This window comes from Melitaea cinxia, chromosome Z (assembly GCF_905220565.1).
Source record: "Melitaea cinxia chromosome Z, ilMelCinx1.1, whole genome shotgun sequence".
In the NCBI taxonomy this organism is placed as follows: Eukaryota; Metazoa; Arthropoda; class Insecta; order Lepidoptera; family Nymphalidae; genus Melitaea; species Melitaea cinxia.
Genome location: NC_059424.1, coordinates 1,071,400 through 1,096,510, shown reverse-complemented (window position 1 = coordinate 1,096,510; position 25,111 = coordinate 1,071,400). Strand labels below are relative to the sequence as shown.

General features: G+C 38.3%; 1 protein-coding gene across 1 annotated transcript in view; it reads left to right on the top strand.

Moving 5' to 3' along the window:
• LOC123668695 (sensory neuron membrane protein 2-like) overlaps nt 1-25,111 on the top strand; it is a 137,946-nt gene that overhangs the window by 5,375 nt on the left and 107,460 nt on the right. The gene's annotated exons all lie outside the window — the stretch shown is intronic.

Here is a 25,111-nt window from a genome sequence, read left to right as displayed (position 1 = left end):
CGAATTGTATAATATGTAGATAGTAAATGTTTTGAATGAAAACATTATTTTTTTATTTTAATTGCATTTAAATAATAGTTTGAAAAAAAAATTTTTATTTATAACTAAAGTATTCATTTTAAATATGAACACGTGTATCTAAGTCTCCAAAGATTAAAGACAATTTAGGATTATTAAACAGTTGTTCAAGTTTTCATATAACTTAGTAAAGTCGATCGGGAATATAAATTATTGTATTACAAGTTTGAATTGAATTGAGATAATCAACGTTTTACAAGTACCAAAAAAGACTCATTCTCCAATAGATAAAAGAAGGTTTGGACAAATAGATATCACAAACTTTCCGCTGGGAGTTGTCATGATTTCCCTACTAAGAATAATGGCCGCTATCTGGTGCCTATAATGATAGCCGACGGTTTCACATGCTCCTCTAGACATCTATACATGTGCCTGTGATTGCACTGGCAACAAATATAGAATCTCGTGGCGTTAACTACATAACAACGGCCTTACTGGGAAATCTCAAATTAAATATCTATGATTTTATTTTTGTTTTACCCACACATTAGGAATTCTAAACATTTAAAATCTCAAATTAAAGTCTGTGATTATTATTGTATTATTAACGGCCATTTTTCAAAAATAGTTCTCATACCGTTTGTTTTATATACTACACAAACACTTTTAAAATATTTCACATGTGTCGATGTGTCCATTAAACAAGGAACTAGATCTATTTCTACAAGTAATCCCGTACTCAATTTTTTGAAGCGAAATTTCTTTGGGCGCATAGGGGTATTTTTTTACGGATGAAACAACACAATTAAGTGCAACGTTTTGATGTGCAACATTTTTTAATTATGATACCGCGTACTTCATCCAGTACAGGCGTCACCCGCCTCGTGTCCCGCTTCACTTTAGTTTTCAATTAGTTTTTAATTATTTATTTATTTTCGTTTAATTTGCCAAAGAAATTTCACTACTGACATGTGTACTTTGTACGCACGCACCTTTTTTGCTGGCGTAACGTAAATTATCTTAAAGCGCGGCGATTAAAATATAAACCTTATTACGGGCTACGAGTATTTTACAAAAAAAAAAAAAAAAAAAATCATTTGTTATAAAGACTGTTTCTTTAAAATATATACTTGTAAGTGCTTATGCGAATTTCATTTCAAAGTTGTACAAACACCCTGTGCTGTCGTTTTGATCACTAATAGCATACGTCAAACTTGTTTAATCATTTTCACGAAATTTGAAACTAATACGGATGAATAATAATTACAATTTTATTTTAATATATATAAAACCGAATAAATGAATGTTGGTCAGTATGTCCTTTATAGGATCGTAAACTATGCATTTGATCATGCCCACAAAGGCTTTGGAGTTGGTACGACCAAAAAAAGCATATAATATTTTCAACAGAATGATTTATGACTTTCATGCAAGCGAATGTAAAAAATAATAATTTTATTTGCTGGCAAACGAAAAAATCGACTTCAGTTAAATCGACAAGTAATAACAACGCAGGTAGACGAAAAAATAGTCAAGTAAATACTAGGAATGCTTTGCGACTGTATTAATTCTTGACATAATATGAGTAGGTGTATATATGTTTTAATAAGACATAATATGAATAGGTGTAATACTTGAAATATTAAAATACGAAATTGCGCTACCCTCACTTTAATGGACAAATTATTCCAATTACTTCTATAGAATAAACGCTACCCATTACTTGATTTGAATTAATTATAAGGATTCCGATGTCAAAAGAAATTATCTGTTAACTGTGGTTTTAATCACAGAACTACTACTAGTAATAACGATTTATTTCCTCTGTAAAAATATAAAATATAAATATATGGAGGTTTCTACCAGCTTGTATTCGTATGTTGCGACATATAATATACTGAGATGGGACACAGCAGGAAATATTCTCTCTAATCCTTCTCTAATGTGGTCTATTTCCATTTTTTTTACGTGGGGAAAATCCATCATGGACACCCTCCAGCGCGGGGGCGCCAGAGGGTTATGTCAGACTCCTACTGACTAAAAACCACCACGTGTGAGCAGTCGTCCGCCTGGGTGGGGCGATTTCCTGCAGTAGCATTGCAATAGGCTTTATTTTGTTTATAGTTATCATATCTTATTTGACTAGCCCGTTGGCGCAGTTTATATGCTTTCTGTAACGCGCGTTGCGGGTTGCGGGTTCGATTCCCGCCTGAGTCTGGGTGTGATGTGTATTTATATATTGATATATGTATTATTTATATGTATATTTGTCAAAAAAATATTTAGCTATAACAGTCGGCTGTTACCTGAGATACAAGCATTAAGTTGCTTAACATGGGAACAGAAGGCCGTGTGTATATGTTATAAGATATTTATTAATTACTAGCAGCTGTGCTCGCGACTTCGTCCGCATGGAATTTAAAAACAATTATTGTTCAGTTCCCATAATTACACAATAAATAAATTTCTGAAATAAAAGTAGCCTATGTTACTCCTTATTACATCAGATATCTGCCAGTCAAAGTCCTATCAAAATCAGTCCAGCCGTTACAGAGATTAGCCGGAACCATCGCATCGAACCCGCAACCGCCAGCGCAATAGGTACAATCCATGGCTGTGACCGTTGCGCCAACGCGGCGTCATAAAAATAATTACTGTAATTTCATTGTTGTGATCTTTCAAAGACTTGCACGAGATAAATTAATTGGTAATTTTTTTCCTGACATTATAGCAAATTTATCGATTACATTTATAATGATCGGAAAATTGTTACAAACGTGGCTGCAATTTCAGTTTGTTAACAAGTCTCTCTTTTATGGACTTTACGTGAATATAAATACTATAAAGGTTGTAGTTTTACGGTAAAAGGTTACAAATAGACGACGCGATATTTTTTTGTATGTTCCTTTAGGCTCACGGAAGGTTATACTAAAAAAATATTTTAAAAAATACATTTTTTCTATTAACTTTTGACAGAAAGAAGTCTGGCCGGGTAGCTAGTAGTAGATAAATTAGAACATTACTAATAATCTGATTTTTTAATTGGTTACAACTAGATACGAGGTTCACTACTGGTTTAATAATTCTTTGAAAACGCATATTTCAGTCATCATTACAGCCTATACAGTCCACTGCTGGACATAGGCCTCCACAAGTTTACGCCAAAAATAACGTGAGCTCATGTTGCCCATAGGCAACACGCTGGGCAGGCGGGTTGGTGACCGCAGTACTGACTTTGTCGCACCGAAGACGCTGCTGCCCGTCTTCGGCCTGTGTATTTCAAAGCCAGCAGTTGGATGGTTATCCCGCCACCGGTCGGCTTTTTAAGTTCCAACGTGGTAGCGGAACTGTGTTATCCCTTAGTCGCCTCTTACGACGCCCACGGGAAGAGAAGGGGTGGCTATATTCTTTAGTACCGTAGCCACACAGTACCACATTTCAGTATTTTAATTTAATTCTAAATTGAAATTACGTAAAGATATATGTACTTCTGTAGTCTTTAAATTAATAACCATAATTTTACAAAATAAAAAAACAATTATTTCATCATTAATTTAGCCAAACATACTCACTCCATGAAAAGTAGCCAGACTGATACCAGCAAGATATAGCCTTTACATTTTGTCGTCAATTATTTAACTTTTCATCAATATCCATTACATTGTTGTTTAATACTAAAAAAAGTTTTGTTACAAATAAAATGAAACAGATAAGTTTTATGCACCAGTAACTACATTAATTATAAAAAACTGTTATAGCACTAACGCTCGTCTACAGTTTTAGAAAGAATTTCGTTAAAACAATGATGAAAACAATGATGAAACAAAACACTACCCATAATGCCTTGAAGTGATGTTGCGAAGCGTATTGCCTTTAATAATGGCTGTTCTATATCAAAATACTGTTTAGTTTATGACATCACTGACTCGATGATACTTCCAAGATCGAGAATCAAGTCTGCTAGTGTATCCAGTTCGAAAATTTAAAATATCAGGATATACTAGATCGTTCAATAAGTCCCGAGACTAACCTGGAAATGGCGCATATATTAAAAACTCTTTTGATTTTTAAAAAGTACTGGCTATCAATACAAGAATATGTGTCAAATTTTTAAAAATGGAACAATAAAATTATTGATTTTGAAATATTTAAGTGACGCTACGGTTGTAATTTCGATACAATGGAAAAAAACGAGTTTCGCGTGTTGATAAAACATTGTTTTTTAATGGGAAAAAATACCGTTGAAGCACAGCATAGGCTTATAAAATGTTATGCAGGATCAGCTCCCTCTAAAGCAACCATTTGTCGGTGGTATGCCGACTTCAAACGCGGTCGCATGGACACCAATGATGGGGAACGCTCAGGTCGTCCAAATGAAGCAGTGACTCAACAAAATATTAACCAAGTCCTCAAAATCGTATTGGAAGATCGGAAGGTAAAAGTGCGAGAGATAGCCGAGATAGTGAAGATTTCAGCTGGTAGTGTTTTCACTATTTTACATAAAAATTTGGCCATGAAAAAGCTTTTTTCTAAGTGGGTGCCGCGTTTGCTTACAACTAATCACAAGGAACAACGTATCAATGATTCATAGCGATGTTTGGCGCTGATGAATCACAATAAAAAGGATTTTTTACGTCGGTATGTAACAATGGATGAAACCTGGATATACCATTTCACTCCGGAATCCAATCGGCAGGCAGCAGAGTGGAGAGCGGCTGGTGAAAGCCGCCCGAAGCGTCCAAAGACTCAGAAATCGGCCGGTAAGGTTATGGCGTCTATATTTTGGGATGCGCATGGAATACTTTTCATTGACTACCTTGAAAAGGGGCAAAATATAAATAGTGACTATTACATGTGCTTATTGGAGCGATTGAAGTACGAAATTGCGGATAAATGGCCTCACATGAACAAAAAGAAAGTGGTGTTTCACCAGGACAACGCGCCTTGTCACAAGTCCGTGAGAACGATGGCCAAAATTAACGAATTGGGCTTCGAATTGCTTCCTCATCCCCCTTATTCGCCAGACTTGGCCCCCAGCGATTACTGGCTGTTTGCAGACCTCAAAAAAATGCTTCAGGGTAAGAAATTTGACTCAAATAGTGAAGTTATCGCAGCAACGGAGGCTTATTTTGAAGCCAAAGACAAATCGTTCTACACACATGGGATAGAAAAGTTAGAAAAGCGTTGGAGGGACTGTATCGCTCTTGGAGGAGACTATGTTGATGAATAAAAATTAATTTTATAAAAAAGACATTTTTTTAGTACTTAGTCTCGGGACTTATTGAACCACGTGTTACTTACGCGAATACGTTTACGTTACGTTTTAATACGGAAACATATTTTCATGATATATTTTATTTAATCCCCGTTTGTGTGTACTAGTAGGTAAAAGATTTACACAGCAATTGGTAAATACTGGGGACTGTGTATTTAAATAATTTTCCTCAGCATGTTTCGATTAGTCGACGAACAAATTCAGTAATGGCTACGTAATGGTATATAGGCCAGTAGTCTAGTTTCCAAACGATGAAACGAATATTTACCGTTAAAATGGGAATATTCTTTGATTAACCTGATTGATTAAATTAATTGCAGCACTGGTAGGCGAATGTTCGTGGTAAAGGAAGTCAGCATTCTAAGTCAAACATTTCGTTTGCTGGCTTTCGTTTGTACTCGTCGATTGAGGGCATCAACCCACCATTTTTACCCATTTTTACTTAATTGGTTATTTGAGTATTTCACATCAAATCTTTTGAAATAAAACTTTTTCATGCACGCTTGACTTAGAGAGTACGTTGATGAATGCGTGACGAGAGCGTTACGAAGAGTGTGATCTGGCGAGGCGAACGAAATTTGAGAGGGAGATATAAGTTAGTGAAGATAGAAAAAAGGAGAGAGAGTTACGTTTCGTATATGGCTGTAGCGGCAACCAAGGAGTCTTAAGATGGAGTTTACTCATCAGTAGGTTCGTAAGTTTTGTGTTTGACTTTTACCGTAGTCGAGTTTTAAGTTTGAGATTCAAAGCTAGGCTAATAGCGAGACTTAGTTCAATCACTCTTACAACACAAACTTGCAAAGCTCTCAGTTATGAATGTCGAATGATTTGGCAAGTAACAATTTATTGCTAACAAGCTGTACCCGTAACTTCGTTCGCATAAAACATTCTAGCTGAAGTTTATAGTTTATAATCGTAACTTTTTCGAATTACCCTACTTTTTCGCGTAATTTACGCAAATTTTTATTCAGTAACAACCTTTTATAACATATTGGAAACACATTTATAGACTCATTTAGCGTTTTCATTAAGTAAGATATCTCCGACACCAATAGAAGTCGACACTTATATCATTCAGACATTCTTTGCATAGATGACATCTCGATAAGCAGAAGGCAACTCTAAAAGTGATGATTTTTAGATTTCAACCTGGGGGCAGGCGTTGCAAGAGTTTTTTACTGACATCCAAAAAAGAAGCAGATCTCAATTCGACTGTTTTTGTTTTTTAAATGTATGTTACCTCAGAACTTTTTTCTTATTTAATCGATAGGTGGTACTTGTCATGTGGTCTCATTTAAGTTTAATCAAGATCTGACAATTACTTCTCGAGATATTTACTTGACTATTTTTTCGTCGACCTCCTTTTATTAGGGTTATATTTTTAAGGGTAATTTTTTATAGAGTGCACGGCCTATTCGTAATGGATTATCGGGTTAAACACTTGTCGTCACTTTACCTTAAATAAACTTTGCAAGCAACGTCGTAACATTTAATAAGATGACGAAAGAAAGAGATTGTAATTAACGTAACACTGATTTTCTAAGTTATGGCTTAAAACTATGTATTAGTTAAATTATGTGATTTTAGCTCGGCCATGTATCGTTATGACTACTATACAAGGCTTGGATTAAGGTTTCGCATTGTATATTTTTCACTTTTATTTTGTTAAAATGAATGTCATTTCCATAGTACGTAAATACTCGCCGAACGAGTGATTTCCCCAATGTTAAAATAATGGATGTCTCCATTCCATCCATTCATTCATCAATGTTAAGAGAATAGATGTCGTCATCGAAGGAGATTGTAATATTTCTTTTGAAAGACATCTCAGTAATGCAAATGTAAATCATCACTTACGTAGACAAAAATAAATTCTTAACAAATTTTCGCTCAATTTAAATACATATAAGTGTTCTTCAAAAAAGGCTTTAAATAAACTAAATTCTATGAAATACTTATCAACGTGTCTACACTTGTTAACGATTGCTCTAACAAGAAATAGCTCATCGCTAATGATATCAAATCCAAACGTAACACAGAACACAAGAACGAAGCCTTAGTTAACTGTCACTTCGCAACTAATCCTGCGACCACGACATTTGATATTGACATTTATAAAAAACTTAGAAATGCTTAAGCAGCAATACAGTCCGCAACTCCTCAAACAAAGCCGACTAAACGATCCTTGATCACAAAATCATAACACATAGGAGATATAGTAAAGAACTCATTTTTAATAAGCGGCAAAAATGACAAAAATTTATTGAAAAAACAATAACGTACAAATCAAGGACTATAACGTTGAAAGTTTTTAAAAATAAAATAAATTTCTAGATTTTTTAATTGATTTTGCCTCTGACATATACGAACTTCGATGTTTACCCGACTTCCAATAATTGTGTTTGCTCGAAACCAAAAAAAATACGACTTCAATTACATCGACAAGTAATACAACGTAGGTAGATGAAAAAAAATTAACAAACGCACTAGTTGTCACTACTATTTTTGAGGGTTTCCCTCGATTTCTCTAGGATTCCAGCATCAGATCCTGATTTCCTTATCTTTCACTACTACTACACTTGGGATATCTCCTTTTGGGGGCGTCCGTACAAGGCTGCCCGGAAAAACTTCCGGCATCAGACGCCCCCGGTCGCCGAGTCGTTGGACCCCGTGGTCCTGAACAGGGTGTTGGGCGGGCTTTTTCCCGCAAGAGACCCCAACCACACCCCCCCCCGCTCATGGACGTTTCCCCTCTCGTCGAGGAACTAGACGAGGGCTCCATCCCGCTTGTGTCGGAGGCGGAAATGGAGGTTGCAGTCCGCCGCCTGCATGGAAAGAGGACTGCGCCCGGCCCGGACGGCATCCCGGGCCGGGTGCTGGGAATCGCCCTCCAGGAGATGGGTGATCGGCTTCGGGAGTTGTTCAGCGCTTGCCTCGCCTCTGGGCGATTCCCGAAGCCGTGGAAGAAGGGACGGCTGTGCCTGTTGCGGAAGGAGGGGCGACCCGTCGACTCGCCCTCCGCATACAGGCCCATCGTCCTGCTGGATGACGCGGGCAAACTCCTGGAGAGAGTTGTGGCTTCCCGTGTCGTCCGGCACCTGGAGGTAACTGAGCCCGGGTTATCCGAGGCCCAGTACGGGTTCAGAGCGGGGCGGTCCACATTAGACGCCCTGCTCTGGCTTAAAAGATGGACGCAGGCGGCGGTCCGCGACGGGGAGAAGGCGTTGGCTGTCTCGCTTGACATCGCCAACGCCTTTAACAGCCTACCACACGCGACGATACTGGAGGCACTCCGCTACCACCGGGTGCCTCTGTATCTGCGGACGCTGCTGGGCGACTACCTCCAGGGTCGCGAGGTCCTATTGCCAGGGCGCGACGGTCTGCGGCGACGTCGTGTCTCGTGCGGAGTTCCACAGGGGTCAGTGCTGGGACCGCTCCTGTGGAACATCGGCTACGACTGGGTGCTTCGGGGCACGTTGCCCGCAAGTGTGCGGGTCTCGTGCTACGCCGACGACACCCTAGTCGTGGCAAAAGGAAGGGACCTCGCGGAAGTAATGCGGTTGGCCACGGCTGGCGCAACACTTGTGGTCGGCCGTATACGAGCCCTGGGGCTGGAAGTCGCCCTGACGAAGACCGAGGCCCTACTGTTCCATGGGCCTCGAGGGGGACCCCGTCCAGGTACGCGGGTGACTGTTGATGGGGTTTCGGTCCGGGTGGGGACCCAGATGAGGTACCTGGGTCTCACCCTGGACGGGAGGTGGGCTTTTGGGGCTCATTTTGCAGAGCTAGCCCCAAGAGTCGTGAAAGCCGCCGCCTCACTGGGAAGGCTGCTGCCGAACGTGGGTGGTCCGAGTGCCCATTGCCGTCGGCTGTACTCCGGGGTCATCCGGAGTATGGCCATGTACGGGGCACCCATCTGGGCGGACGCCCTCGGTCGCGCCAACAAAATCCAGCTGCGACGGCCGCAGCGGGTCATCGCGACGAGGGCGATACGCGGTTACCGGACGGTGTCCTGGACGGCGGCGTGCGTGCTGGCCGGCGATCCCCCCTGGGAACTGCAGGCGGAGATCCTCGCCGAAACATATCATTTTGTGGCGGCGAGGAGATCCCGGGGGGAGTCTCCTACGTGGGAGGAGCTCGCACGCATGGAGAGGCTGGCGCAGGACACCCTGTTGCGGCGGTGGACGGAGGACTTGGCTTCGCCAGTCCCCGGGCAGAGGACGGTGGACGCAGTGAAGCCGGTCCTCCGGAAGTGGGTGAGGCGGCGGTTCGGGCCGCTGACCTTCCGTCTGGTGCAGGTGCTTTCCGGACATGGGTGCTTCGGTAAGTACCTGCACCAAATCGCGAGACGGGAGGCGACTCCAGCCTGCCACGAGTGTGGAGCGCCAGAAGATACGGCGCTCCACACGCTGGAGGCGTGCGCCACTTGGGAACCGCAGCGGCGCACGCTTTCAGCGGTTATCGGACGGGATCTCTCGCTGCCGAGTGTCGTAAAGGCCATGCTTGACAGCGAGAGATCGTGGCAGGCGGTGGTCTCCTTCTGCGAAGAGGTAATGACGCAGAAGGAGACCGCGGAGCGGGCCAGAGAGGAAGACGGCTCTGCTGGCCCACTCCGGCGCAGACGTACGGGGGCAAGGAGAAGGCGGTTTGCCCACCTCCTCCCCCCCTCGTAATAGTGGGGTCGGCGGCCGATAGTCGGGGGACTTCGGCCGGCCGGACGACACGACCCCATACGTCTGGGGGTGGCCTTGTTGTGAGCGAGGCCACCCCACCATCATGCCGGGGCCCGGAAGCTTTGTCCGGGCCTACCGCTGAGGCGAGGTGGCGAATGCTAGCGCGACCCCTCTCGCCCCACCCAGGCGGATGACTGCTAACACGTGGTGGTTTTTAGTCAGTAGGAGTCTGACATAACCCTCTGGCGCCCCCACGCGGGAGGGTATCCATGATGGATTTTCCCCACGTAAAAAAAAAAAAAAAATCTCCTTTCCAACAAAAAAGAGGAATAAACATCGGTTCATAAACGACGAAGTTATTCTCAAACATACATACATACATACATAGATACACACATATATATATATATATATATATATATATATATATATATTATATCTATTGGGTGGACTGGTTTTGATGTTTTTTTTTTTTTGTCGAAAGGTGGTGTGTCTCTTGTGGTTCCTCTTAAATTTCATTGTGATCTAGCAAGTAATTTTCAAGTTATATCTAATAATGCGTGTTTACCAGACAATTTTTTCGTCAACCTGCTTTGTTTTCTACCACATCTTTTTTACTATTTTGATGGAGATTTGATGACATATTTTTGAGTAATTTCCGATAACGCGTTTTGCGTGGACTACCCCTAACATTTAGGGGGATGAAAAATAGATGTTGGCCGATTCTCATAGATACCGGATAAGCACAAAAAATTTCATCAAAAACTGTGACACGAGAATTTTATATATTAGATTGATCTCGTGTACTCTCATTGTACTCGTTATTTTTTATTTAAATAGCTAGTTCATATTTTATTATATTATTATGTCGGTAAAATCGAAAAATATTATTCATATTTTATAAAAAAAAATTTTAAATAATTTTTCCTATTTTGAATTTTTATATTTACATACATACATACATACATATAATTATGCCTCTTTCCCGTTGGGGTAGACAGAAACCACTTCCTTCCACTTGCTACGATCCTTACATATTTCTTTCGCTTCGTCCACTTTCATTATTCCCTTCATACATGCTCTTCGGTTTAGGGTACTCTTGACCTGGCCTTTTTTCAAGACGTCCCTTAATTGGTCTCGGAACGCCCGCCTAGGTCTACCCCTTCTAACTCTTCCATCCACACTCACCTTATACACTTTTTTCGTCAATCGTTCTTCACTCATTCTCTCGACATTACCAAACCATCTGAGCATACCTTTCTCATTTTTTGTCACTACATCTTCTTTCAGACCACAACGTTTCCTTATCTCACTATTTCTTATCCTGTCACTCAGTTTAACTTATATTTTTTCAGTTTTACTTATATTTTTTATTATTGTCAGTAAAAAAAATATTATTCATATTTTATCAATATGTAATTCGTATTAAAATATGATTTCCAAAAAACACGATTTACTAAAAATACCGAGCTAAGCTCGGTCACCAGGTACTTTTAATTAAACATGAAAAACTGTGAATTCACTTGATTAACAAAAATGAAAAAAAAAAAAACGTATGATCAACAAACAAATTAAAAAGTCTATGAAGCGTTAGGTAAACGTCTTACGGCCAGTTACAATATTCTATCAATCTTTGAATTTGATTATCAGATAGAATTTTGATGTATGCTCTATACAAATTGCGTCAAAAGTGTATAGCTTGTAAGCAAAACCAGAGACAGGTAGATAATTAGTTTCCATACTCTCCATTAAACACATCTGTATTAATTACTTTATGATTTTACTTAGATTCTCTGTACGAGCTGTGATGAATAATCTAAAGTTTACTATGATAATTCTTTCTCGACTTGCTTACATAAAATAGGAATGTGAACTGTATTAGAAAAAATAATTAGAACAATGCTGTAACGCATAACAAGTATTAAGGTATTAATTGTGCGTCGGTCACGCAGCTTCTGTCGGAACAATATTAGTTTCCCTACCATCAAACAAAAACAGGAGCTCATACTACGTAATTATTTTATTTGTTTATTAATTAATTTATTTATATGTTTATTATTTATTTATATTATTATTATATTTTTAGATAGTAGTATTCATTTTCTTTTTTTTGCCTTTTTGATGACCCTACCTACCCTTTTGTTTTAAAATCTCCTCTACCCCAAGGATGTCTGGAAGAAATCGCTTACCTAGCGATAAGACCGCCGTTGTGCATATTATTATTTTGTAAGTTTTTATTTTTTAAGATACCTATGTACTTTAACTTTTAAGCACAATAAAGTATATATCTTCTTCTTCTTATTCTTCTTCTTCAATATAATGTCAAGTGTTTACATCTGTCAAATGACGAACGACATTGATCAAGCCCATGCTCGAGAATTGCTACACGATAGTAACATGCTGTATAAAGTTATGAACCCCTCACACTCAACGGTCCCCAGTCAGTAGGATATAAGTAAACGCAAAAGCCCAGACCACAATAAACTTCTGTATGGCCTATGGTATGTCTGAGATGAGTGAAGATCGAACAAAAGTACTGTGATGTGCGCTAACGCGTCGTCAAGTCAATACAATTATGACAGTTGTGTAACAAATCTAATCATATTCAGGAAATAATAAAATAAATAAATAAACAAACACAGACGTATACGAGCGATCCTATCAGCGCGTTTTTATAAAAAATAAAAATAAATTTTTCGGTGCTCACGTGCTGTATGACACTGTTATTTTATCAATTTTAACAGTAATCATTAAGTGATATCACTATCTGGCAATCGGGAGATTTTTTTTGTGTATCTTAAAAATCAAGAAATCAATAAATGAATCCGCTCGCTAATATTAATCACAAAATATTTTCTAGAGGGACTGTCTAGCTTTTGTGACATAACATCTTTTAGGGAGTATGACATAGTGTTACAAGGTTCCAAATGTTGAAATTATTCTTGACGTATTTTATGAGAGGCCCCTTATAGTGTTTGCATATCGTTAATTCTATTATGTTTGAAAGAAATTACATTAAAATCCCATTGTTTATGCTGAATCAGTAGCAAAAACAAATTGCTAGTCTATTTTATTTATGATTTGTTAGAAAACATTAAAGAAATTCTTAGAAATATAACATATATATAGCACACTTAGAGGTCTAAATCACTTATAATATAGAGGCCTTTGAACATATAGCTTATCTTAAGCCAGCGTCCATATCTTAGGCTTATGATAGGGATGACAATCGCAAATTCCGCGGTAATTTTAGTGATTAATATGACAATTAATTTATTATATTAATAATTAAAATACATTCGAGTGACTGGTAGAGTATCCTGGTAGGAATTAGAATATAGTTTTTAGGAGGTAGTCTCGGCTTTAAATCGCGGTATATCTCTTGAAGTCAACTACAAGCAAACGCGTAGTTACATTACCACTAGCATACAAATAGTGGCACGAGGATGGCAAAGATGTGTGTTTATATAATTGTAACACAAAGTTCTATTAACGAAAAAAAAAATGTCCTCTTTAGGGGTTATATTTTTCATTTCATGTTTACTAAAATACCAGTATTATTCAATACTACATATGATGTTGCCTACTGCATTGGAATTTTCTAAGATTATGGACCCTGTGGAGAGTCGGCAATGCGAATGAGTTGCTTCTAATGTTGCAGGCGTCTAAAGGTAATCGATTACCATCAGTATATATTTGTTTATTTCTTTTTAATATTTATTTATTTAATAATAACACTGTTTAAAAAACATATTTCCAAACTTAACCTATTACAATGATATAAAAATTAATACTAAAGAAATTATATTATGCAACCGTCACAATTTGATAAGTACTTATTCTACAAATATTTATTTATACTCCTACAAACTCTAAGTAACATAAACAGGAACATTAATACATAGCTGTAGTTGGAAAGTAATTTCTAAGTATGATCTCTACTCCTCCTAGCTAGGTAGCTGAGCTATCTGTATTAAGGTTTGTTTACTTTTTTCAGATCTAAATTAAAAATTATTTTTATAATTATCTAAAAGATATTTCTAGAACTTTCTAGAGATAACATAATTGAATTAGAATTAACTATTTATTTATCGTTATTATTATTTATAATTGTAATGTTATGGAGAAAAAGCAATTTCGTAATGAATACATTTAATAATTATTATCAATATTCCTTTACATTCGTTCAAAAAGCTCTTTGATTACTTAATAGAAGTCGAATATTTGATTAGACAGATGAAATGTCCTCATTTGTTCAATTGCTCGTAGGCGTATTTTATGTAGGCTCTGATAGTGTTCAATATCGAATAAATGTCTGAGCAAACAAATTATCTACAATCAAAACCTGAATAAATAAAATTAGGTTAATTTTACCTTTTGTAGGCTTTATTGTATGATATTTCATTATAAAATTTTACAAGTGTACTTCTTTAGTCTTTTTCTTATATATAAAAAGGAATCGTAAAATGTGTTCGTAAGCGTATAAATCAACAACGCCCGGACCAATTTTTACCAATTCTTTTTTTTTAAATGTTCTTTGAAGTCAAAAGATTGTTTTTACGGCGAGAAAAATTCGAATAATTTCTGTGAAAACTCTAAAAACAGCCCTTTTCTTTTTCCATACAAACGTTTTCTAACTAAAATGTACAGTCAATTTGAACTTTATTGCTAAATTACAAGCACTCACTGTTGTCTAAGCAATGTAGGTGTGTTCCTAACGTCAAAGAGTCAGTCAATTTGCACTTTATATTGCTGCACAAATTTCTAATTCAATCATATTTATCAAAACAGTGTGCGTGTTCACGTTGGACGATCTCATGTCGCGTTCCGAAACTCAACTAAAGTGATAATATTGCGAACCCAACCAAATTGAACAGTCAAAAAATGTAAGAGCTATAGATTATTAGTACTGATTTTTATTTTGTTTGGCTTCGTGGTATTATTTCTTTATTATAATTATTATTCTTGAAATGGCTCCCTTGCGGATTCTCCACTATCAGTATTATGATACTATCAGTATATATGATTATAGAGTATTTAAACTTTTATTTGGAGGTATAGTGGGAGTACAAGTTCGGTTCCGATTTCCACACAAGTTTGCCTGAAAGAAAAGTTAACTTGCCTAAGACAAAAACACACAAAGATATATAAATATATATAGTAAATATATACTTGGAATAGTTAACTTTTGTTAGATATCTCCATCCCGCTATAGTTTTATATTGTTAATTTCAATGAAAGTGCATAAAGAAGTTATAAACGGGAAGAAAACACGCATTAATAAGGATTTTAGGTCAATAGGACGTGTAATCTCAGAAGAGCATCATACAAACAACAAAAGAATATATGTTCTGGGGTGCCTTCGTCTAAACCACATTCACAACAACAAGCAATGTAGGTGTGTTCCTAACGTTAAAGAGTCAATTTGCACTTTCTAATCGCTGCACAAAGTTCAAATTCAATCATATCTATCAAACAGAGTGCATGTTCGCGTTGGACAATCTCATGTCGCGTTCCGAAAGTCAATATCACGTTTTCTAACTAAAATGTAGAGTCAATTTGAACTTTATATCGCTGCACAAATTTCTAATTCAATCATATCTATCAAAACAGTGTGCTTGTTCGCGTTGGACGTCTCATGTCGCGTTCCGAAACTCAACAAAAGTGATAATATCACGAACCCGACCAAATTGAATAGTCAAAAAATGTAAGAGCTATAGATCATTAGTACTGATTTTTATTTTGGTTGACTGCACGATATTATTTCTTTTGTTTTAGTTTCGGCACGCGACATAAAATGCATTAGTTTTCAAGTCATTACATCTGTCAAATAAATCGCGTTAAAAGGGGTTTTTATTATCTTTAATTAATAATTTAATATCACGTCACGATCAGGCCAAATCGGCGCGATCGGGCACGACGCGTCGTGCGTTCTGTGACGTAGACTTGCGCCACTTTTAAATACAATCACGTCGGTTAATAACTCGTCTATCTCTATGTTATGTCATTGAGGCATAAAATTTTTAAATATTTTCGCCTTTAGGTTCCCACTGTCCCTTTAGATTATTTTCCAATCAGGTTTGAACCCTAAGTTCGCCTCTTAGTTTGAAGCCTTATAGCAGACATCCCAGTCGGGGTTTTTAAGTGGGTCACAGAAGGGTGGCCAAAGTTCGTGGAAGCGAAGATCCTTTTGTCACCCGAGCTGAACCTCACACACCACCCTATCAGGGTGACGGTTCTGTTCAGGAATTTCTTTGCGCCGACTATAAAATAGATAGGAACAAAAAAACTTCCACATTCCAAATCTTTTTGACAGAACGAAGTCTGCCGGGTCCGCTAGGAAATAAATAAAAATGAATTTTGCGAAGCGCATAACTCGAGAATGACTCGACCAGTTTTATTAATTTGTATGCATGCCCACGGAAGGTTTTAATACTAAATGAAATATAAAAGAAAATAATTTTTACTTTTAACTTTTGACAGAACGAAGTCTGTCCGGGCAGCTAGCTTCAAATAAATATCTTTTCAAATTTAGTATTTAATACATAAGTCTACTTATAGATTAATATTTTTTATTACATGTTGTTACTTGTTAGTTGTTCGATTCATTGTTTTTTATTTTTATTTTAATTTCGCTTTAGCCTGTCATATCCCACTACTGAGCTTAATCCGTCACGCTGCTGCAATGCGGGTTGACGGATATATTCCTACTATGAGTAACGATTGCTATTAGGTGTACATGATAACAACCGGGACCGCCGGCTTAACGTGGTCTCCGAGGCACGGTGGGGAGACCCACAAGGACTGCACAAACACCCAGACCATGACAAAAATCGACAACAATGTTTGTCATGTGCGGGGATCGAACCCGCAACCGCCAGCGCAATAGCTACAAACCAGTGCTGTGACCGTTATGATGTACCTATTTCGTTATGACGTCAACATGACCGCGCCTAATATTATCTTCTTTTCCTTCAGGGTTAATGGCTTTCAATAGTGCCAAATATTATATAATTTTGGTTGAAAAATTACAAAGGAATCTACTCATTATAATCGTTTATTTGCAAGAAAATGGTGTTTAAGTTGCACAAGGTTAACATTAGTTTTAGGAGAAACAAACTTATTTATTTAAAAAAAAAGAGACAGAAAACCGAACACTTAACTTCTATTTATTACTCATTTTTACAAATATAACAATTATCACAAAAATTAACCTTAACCACTAACTTAATCGAAAATAATGACCGAGAATTACAATTTTAATTAACCAAGCAAACAACCATTACTTTGAATATAAAAATGATCAACGGACTCGTCATGAAATAACGACCTATCGTTTCGAAAGCCGAGAAGCAAATGAGCCCGCTGAACGGGTAGGGACTGCTTTTATTGACGTTGTTGCATGACGTTACAAAACGTATTAGCGGGTAGGAAACTATTTTTATTAACACTGTTGCACGACGTCACGAAACATATTAAAATAATCGATATTATGCTAACACGGCCTCTCCTAACCGTGCGCCGTCCCCGGTGCACATTTTCACCACGAGCGCTGGCTAGTCGGTGGACGCTGATAAGGACTTGAGCTCGCCGTCTTCAGGGAGAACTCCTGGGGAAGCAGTAGCGGGAGCCGTCGAAGGCCCAATTGAGCATTGTCACATTCATCGTCTGTAGCAGACTTATGTGATCAACGGACAGAAGCAGCATTACACGATACCTACTATTTGATCAACGGACAGAGGCAGTTTTACGCGATATCCACTATATGATCAACGGTCAGGGGCAGCATTACACGATACCCACTATGTGATCAACGGACAGAGGCAGTATTACGCGATATCCACTATGTGATCAACGGACAGAGGCAGTATTACGCGATATCCACTATGTAATCAACGGACAGAGGCAGTATTACGCGTTATCCATCATGTGATCCAGGGACAGAGGCAGTATTACGCGATATCCACTATGTGATCCAGGGACAGAGGCAGTATTACGCGATATCCACTATGTAATCAACGGACAGAGGCAGTATTACGCGATATCCATCATGTGATCCAGGGACAGAGGCAGTATTACGCGATATCCCTTGGGCAGAGGCTGTATTACGCAATACCCATCACACAAAATTTTCTTTACCTTACGGGCAGAGGCAGTATTACGCGATACCCACTATGTGATCCAGGGACAGAGGCAGTATTACGCAATATCCCTTGGTCAGAGGCTGTATTACGCAATACCCATCACACAAAATTTACTTTACCTTACGGGTAGAGGCAGTATTACGCGATACCCACTATGTGATCCAGGGACAGAGGCAGTATTACGCAATATCCCTTGGGCAGAGGCTGTATTACGCAATACCCATCACAAAAAGCAGACAGAGGCAGTATTACGCTTGTCTCAAATAACAAAACGGTCATTTTGTCACGTCGTGCCAGCAACGTGCAGGTGCCATCGCACGTGTACAGCTCCGCACCACACCGTACACGGAGTCACCACACGCATGACTACGCCGACACGCGTGTCCACACGTAAAGGCATCTCACATACACGATTCATGTACATTGCTGTAAAATACGGCAATTGGTTAGCTTGCTAATTCATGAAAAATATAGCAGTGTGGCTACGGTACTAAGAAACCCCCTCTTTTTCCGCGGGTGTCGTAAGAGGCGACCAAGGGACAACACAGTTCCGCCACCACCATGGAACCCAAAAAGCCGACCGGTGGCGGGACAACCCTCCAGCCGCTGGCTCCGAAATACACAGGCCGAAGATGGGTAGCAGCGCCCCCAGCGTGACAAAGCCAGCCCCGCGGCCACGAACCCGCCTCTCCAGCGTGGCGACCACGGGCAAAACACACAAGTTCACGCCACGCTTGGCGCAAACTTGTGGAGGCTCATGTCCAGCAGTGGACTATATAGGCTGTAATGATAATGATAGCAGAGGCTTCACGTTTGCTTACCCGTACTGCTACCATGGCGGTGTATACCAACCGCTATCGAAGAATACGAAGCACGTGTCCGGCGTCCACTCGCCGAGCCACTGAACCATGTGTTCAGAAGCTGCTCGTATCGTCTTACCATAGGAGCCTGCCAGCAACTTAAACTCGTACCGATTATGCGGGAGTGCGCTAAGCACACTGTAAGTGCTTGCTAGATTTTAATCACAAAGACAAGGTCCTCTACAGCAAAGATTCGCCGTTTCTTAATAATTTGGCAACACAAGCAGTTTTGGTTGAATAGGACGCAATATAATGGCGGATATAGCCTGTAAGATCTAGAAATTGGCTAACCTGTCTTGCGTTGGTAGGCTTCGGTGACTGAATAAGTGCCTCAATTTTACTAAAGCTCGGCCTCACCTGACCTTGGTAAATTAATCAACCAAGATATTCTACCTGTTTCTAAAAATATACTCGACTTAAAGCTGCTTCACGTTCTATCCTGCATCACACAATCATTTAACCACGACTGCGCTTCATCCCGTAAACAACTACCCACACGACCTAAACTCGCGACAGAAATTGAACGACGAACGATCATTACTGGTCCATTCGTTTAATCAAATTTTGGCATCGCCCTTAAAACAATTAGCGACTCGCGATAAGCCCTCAAAATCTTCTCTATAACACGTCTACTTCACGTCAACTTCACTATACCACGCTCTAAAATTGTGTACAGCTGGATCAAAATTTGATACATAACTCTGCGGCTCTCGTGGACGCATCGTTCTCCACTACAGATACGTTACCAGTTTCGTACGTAAGTTTGCAACAAATTTCGTGATGATTTGACTGTCGATTGCTTGGTAGCAGACAGACGAGTCGTAATTGCATTTATCGTATGATTAATTGAACTACTATCACTGCGCGAACGATATCTACCCGAAAGTAACGAATACTCACTGCTACTGCGTGATAACCGTTCGCGATTCTCCGAACACATCCTGCGTGGTCGCAGGGAACGTTCAGTAAGTTGACACGGCGCCCACTCGCGACGATTGCACACACCTGAGATAACCTTTCATCGTCAGATTCACTTCGCGATCTATGACGACGGCGATTTACCCGTGACGGTCTATTGCGCGTTTGTTTATTCCTTATAGATTTACCGCGGGACTGCCTATTTTCACGGCTAGGAGTCCTGCCTGATCGACTATGTGAACACGAACCGCACGATCGTGAACGCGGCATGACGATTTCAAATTAACGGCTGTTTGCTTATGAAGTGGTGTTGTAAGGAGCAATCCCACTTCTGATTTTAGGAGAAACAAACTTATTTATTTAAAAAAAAAGAGACAGAAAACCGAACACTTAACTTCTATTTATTACTCATTTTTACAAATATAACAATTATCACAAAAATTAACCTTAACCACTAACTTAATCGAAAATAATGACCGAGAATTACAATTTTAATTAACCAAGCAAACAACCATTACTTTGAATATAAAAATGATCAACGGACTCGTCATGAAATAACGACCTATCGTTTCGAAAGCCGAGAAGCAAATGAGCCCTCTGAACGGGTAGGGACTGCTTTTATTGACGTTGTTGCATGACGTTACAAAACGTATTAGCGGGTAGGAAACTATTTTTATTAACACTGTTGCACGACGTCACGAAACATATTAAAATAATCGATATTATGCTAACACGGCCTCTCCTGACCGTTCGCCGTCCCCGGTGCACATTTTCACCACGAGCGCTGGCTAGTCGGTGGACGCTGATAAGGACTTGAGCTCGCCGTCTTCAGGGAGAACTCCTGGGGAAGCAGTAGCGGGAGCCGTCGAAGGCCCAATTGAGCATTAGTATAATACAAACATATTGTACCTTACGGAGTGCAATTATTGAATACCAATGAGGTTCAATACAATATTTTTAACATTATCAACGATAGATTATTTTTTAATTTATTTTTCAAATAATTTGATGTTTGGTCAAATCATCAAATGATGTGTAACCGAGTATCTTAGTCTCATTTATGTAAGAGCTAGCTAGCAGACACTAATTTTATTTATTTGTATAGATGTATATACATACTTATAAACTATATTGGCATCAAATATGACTACAAAACTCTTTCGATTTTTAATTCGAAAGCTTTGCAACGTGAAAATGTGAATCCGAAAAAGTCAAAATATCTAAAAGGGATTTTTTTTAATGTTACGTAACGAAATTTTTCATCCGTACAAAAAAGCAGTGTGTGCCGACACATATATAAACTTTTTATTTTAGGATAAAGTCAAAACTCATTTTCTTTTTATATTTTTGTAAACAGAATTTTTGATTGATGTCGGCAATTTTATAAATTTCACATTTATTCTTTACAAATATATTTTTTTAATATTTTATTTTAAATTAAAAAGTTTGCGAATATTTTGGAGATATTTCACTTCATCTACACTAAAAAGGTTTTACGTCAAACAATCTCTTTGTATATCAGATTTAAAAAATTCGTGAAAAAAAGTTCGTAAACAATTTGCTGTTTACAAATGAACTTATTAACGTTGAAATTTTTTCTGTTGATATTTATTTAAGGTTTCTCAATTACGAAACATTATAATTTGATTGTTTAAATCTTAACTAATATAGAATTTTTGCTATCATGTATTTCCGCCAATTCACAGTGGGATATTGAGGCTGAATCGTATATAGAAATCAATACAAATTTACGTCGAAATTCCAGAATATTGTACATTGTGTACAATCGTAATATAAGTTAAGGACCAGTAAGAATATAACAAATACTTTAAATAATTCCTACATAAACAAAAAATAATTACCGATGTGTATGTAAGCACGCGCATTAAACAAAGAAATTTTAAAATATCAATATTCACATACAAAACATAATTGCTACGTTAGTGAGTTGAAATATATTTACAGTCTCGTTCCGTGGTCTCGGTATTAAGTTACAAATACATGTAATAATGTTAATATGTGTTGACTAGCCCCGCGGCGTAGTTACCAGTATTTTATACTCCGGAGGTTGTGGAATTGGTTTTCAGCGTCGGGTGATGTAAAATGTGTATTTATTTATACTAGTGGTCGCCCTGTGGTCGTAATTCGACCATAATTAATTTAAATTATAAGTTTGAACATTATTCGGGTTCAATTGTCAAAGACTATACTTGTATAATAATAAAGAAAAAAGTATATATGGGTCTGTGACAAATACATGATGTAAAATACATGTGTAATATTTTTTTGTTGATTTAATGTATACTTTTATATACTATGCATATAGTTTTAATAAATATTAGCATTCTGCACTCCTTCTCTATATAAACTGTAAGTGCACGAAATTTCATACTCCTCCGTCTGAGCAATGTTCGTAAAATGGGGTACAAAGTTTTTGCTTTACGTATTATAACATATAGTATTATTGTATGTATCTGCCGGCTGTTACCTAGAATACAAGCATTGATTTGAGTATGTTAGGAACAGACGACCTTGTCTGTATGTTATAGATATTTATTGATTCGTTTTTATGCTTTCACAGTCGCTATGGACACTTTTCCCCTCTCTTCCCGTGGGTGTCATAAGAAACGACTAAGGGATAACACAGTTCCACCTTGGAACTTATAAAGCCAACCGATGGAGGGATAACCATCTAAGTTCGGGCTTTCAAATACACAGGCCGAAGACGGGCAGCAGCGTCTTCGGTGCAACAAAGCCAGCCCTGCGGTCACCAACCTGCCTGCCCAGTGTGGTGACTATGGGCAAAACAAATGTATTCGCGCCATAATGTTGGCGCGAACTTGGGTAGGCCTATATCCAGCAGTGGACTGCGATAGGCTGAAGAGATGACCTTTGACTGTACGGGATTTACACTTTTGACGCTTCTGGTCACGGATGATCGTAAGCCAAAAATAAATGTGTTTGCTCACAAACGAAAAAAAATTAAAACTTAGAAAAAAAAGATTCGACTAAATCGTAACCCAGTAGAATAGTTACGAGGCAACATAAATAAAAAAAAAATACGGTCGAGTTGGGAACCTTCTCCTTCTGAAGGAGCTGCTATAGGATTTGGAATTAATTATGGAAATGATTAGTGGATGCGTTATTAAGTATACACCAAGCCATAAATGCACTTACTGACCGCAAGATATGGATGTCTTGTCGAATCTGCTGCAAATACAGTTCTTAATGCAGTTTATGGTACTACACATACATCTATTTGTATAAATAAAAAAATATCGATATTAAGTGCTAAGTTCGAGAGCGGAAAAATCTAGCCAGATTTTCCCCTGAAGTTTTCAAATACCTACTTTGTACAATAAAAAATAAAAAAAAATCTTAATAATGTCATAAATAATAAAAAATTGAATAATATTAGTAAACTGAGCAGAACATGACAATGTCAAAATTCACTCAAAAATATAAAATATTTGGGGTCTAGGCTCCGAATATGATTTTGTCCCATTCAGTGTCGAGACCCTTGGTCCGTGGGGTCCTAGAGCTATAACACTTTTTAAGGAAATAGCAAAAAGGTTATTCGACGTCACAGGAGACCGAAGAGCTGGCAGCTACTTCGGACAAAGAATTAGTCTAGCTATTCAAAGGGGAACGCTGCCAGTATCTTTGGAACCTTGCCTAAAGGTTCTCCTTTTAATAATGTTTTTTAGTTATTATATTGTGTATATATAACTTAAGGTTTTTTTTTTTTACTTTAATGTAATTTATCTTATTTATATAGTATAATCAAACTAAGCTTTTATCTGTTATTAATGTATATATTAAAAAATTGAATAATATTAGAAAACTAAGCAGAATATGACAATGTCAAAATTCACTAATAAATTCACTTATAATAAAATCATTTTGGAACTAACAATCCTCACGAGGAGAGAGAGAGAGAGAGAGAGAGAAATATGAACTATTGATAAAATATAGATATCAGGAAACGTTGTAAATACTCATATAAGTATCGTGTAAGTGGGCCTGCTTTCTGCTCCGCGGGTTGCCCGTGTGATTCCCGCCTGAGTCCGGTGTAATATTTGTATTAATAAATTTATATATGTACTATTTCTATGTATATTAAAAAAAACTATTTAGCCTTAAACTATCAGTCATCTGTTACCTATAACACAGAAATAAGTTGCTTACCGTAGGAACAGACGGTCGTGTGTATGTTATATGATATTTATATGATATGATATGAAATCACGTTGACTTAGTAAGGTATTAAAACCTCATTAAAACTTTAAAGGTCAAAACTCTCGGGACCGTCGTCTTTTCAAATAATTATCAAACGTTTCACCATCGTTACAAAAACTACAGTTTAAAATAAGCCTATATTCTGAATACGAATAATGAACTACCTTCAAATTATTATATGGCCAATTTCCTCAGTAATATTACTAATATACATATAGTGGGCGTAGCAAGTTGCTTATCGGGGACATTGACTTTTATCGAAGTAGGTAATAGCAGGATTTATCCAAAGAAATTCTTTAATGCTGTGTGGCTACGGCACTAAAGAATTTAGCCACCCCCTCTCTTCCCGTGGGTGTACGACACCCACACAGAGGCGACTAAGGGATAACAAGGTTCCACAACCACCTTGGAACTTAAGAAGCCGACCGATGGCGGGATAACCATCTAACTGCTGGCTTTGAAATACACAGGCCGAAGACGGGCAGCAGCGTCTTCGGTGCGACAAAGCCAATACTGCGGTCACCAACCCGCCTGCCCAGCGTGGTGACTATGGGCAAAACACATGAGTTCACGTTATTTTTGGCGTAAGCTTGTGGAGGCCTATGTCCAGCAGTGGACTGTATAGGCTGTAATGATGATCCAAAGAAAAGTATCTCAACCTTTCAGAAGATCACTGCCAAATAACACTGCTAAAAAAGTATTGTGTCCACGTAACACCAAACATTTCTCATTCACATCGCTAATAATGTATTCAGAGCTCTTAAAATGGGGGCGCGCGTGTGTTATCTAGCAGTTTTTTTCTCTGAATTTAACTAAGTCGTGAATAATCACTGAGCTAAAGTGATTCCACTGGATATTCTTTAACCGTTTTATAACTTGCTTTAAGCGCTTTGAAAATTACCTCCTTTCAGGAAAGTATCGTTAGCTGTTCTGTTAATATTTTCTCCGTTAAACCTAAACTAATTTACTTACAAAGTTAATATT